Source organism: Benincasa hispida, chromosome 1 (assembly GCF_009727055.1).
Source record: "Benincasa hispida cultivar B227 chromosome 1, ASM972705v1, whole genome shotgun sequence".
Lineage (NCBI taxonomy): Eukaryota > Viridiplantae > Streptophyta > Magnoliopsida > Cucurbitales > Cucurbitaceae > Benincasa > Benincasa hispida.
This window is the reverse complement of record NC_052349.1, coordinates 6,142,600-6,143,653: the sequence shown is the minus strand read 5'-3', so window position 1 is coordinate 6,143,653 and position 1,054 is coordinate 6,142,600.

Sequence of the window (1,054 nt, the reverse complement as noted above, 5' to 3'; positions counted from 1 at the left end):
TTAACACAAAAAATATGTTTGAAAGTTTGAAATTTAAATAATTGAATTGACTTGAATTTGAAGCGATTTAAGTTGTTTGTCATAGTAATTTTAATAACATAACAACAAAGTTGATTTTAACTACTCTAAAATCACTCTCAGAACATGCAATTAATAGTTTAAATTCTTCATTTTGGTCCACTGAACTTATGAATTCTTTGTTCTATTTTGGTCCTAAACTTTCAAATATCTTATTTTTAGTCCTTAAAACTCTTAAAAACATATGTCTATTTTTAGTTCATGCTGTCAATAATCTGTTAAAATCTTATAAACTTTTGGTTTGGATTGAATATAATCTCATTTTCCTAAAAGTGCAATTTATTGTTCTATTCCTGCGGTAAAATGAACAAACATCAGATAGAAAAAAGAATATAATCATTTTTTAATTTGAAATTTTTTGAAGTTATAGATTTTGATTTGGTGGGTTGATTTTTTATGGTGGTGATTAGAAGAAACAATAACATTCTTTGCAATCCAAAAAAGTTTGAATGTTATAAGTTATATGATTAAACCCAAAATATAAAAGGGCAATTTGAAGGAATTTGCAATTTCTACCAAGGAAGCCGCAAGCAATTTTCTCAATTTTAAAGCAAAGAAGCAAAGATAAAAGATGTAGTTTGAATAAATTGGCAGTAATAAGAGCAAGGAGCTGCAGTTGAGATGATTTAAATGTTACTATTAAAGCCTTTTTGGTGTAGCACATTATGTAGAATGGATGCTGGAGAAGGGAATGGCTATATTATTCCATTCTATTAAAATTTTTACAGATATTGACGTAGCGGAGTATAAAAATAGACCATGTTTTAAAAGTTTAGGAACTAAAATAGGACTTTTTGAAGTTTAGGACTAATAAACGAATAAAGTTAATAAACGTTGGAATGTTGGTGACCTAATTTTGTGTTTTCATAGTTTGTAATTATTTGTACAAACGAATACAATATTATTTATTTGACATTTAGTTGCATTAACCTGAACCAAAAAGTAAAACTCTAGGTTATTTAATGTAGCTTAAACA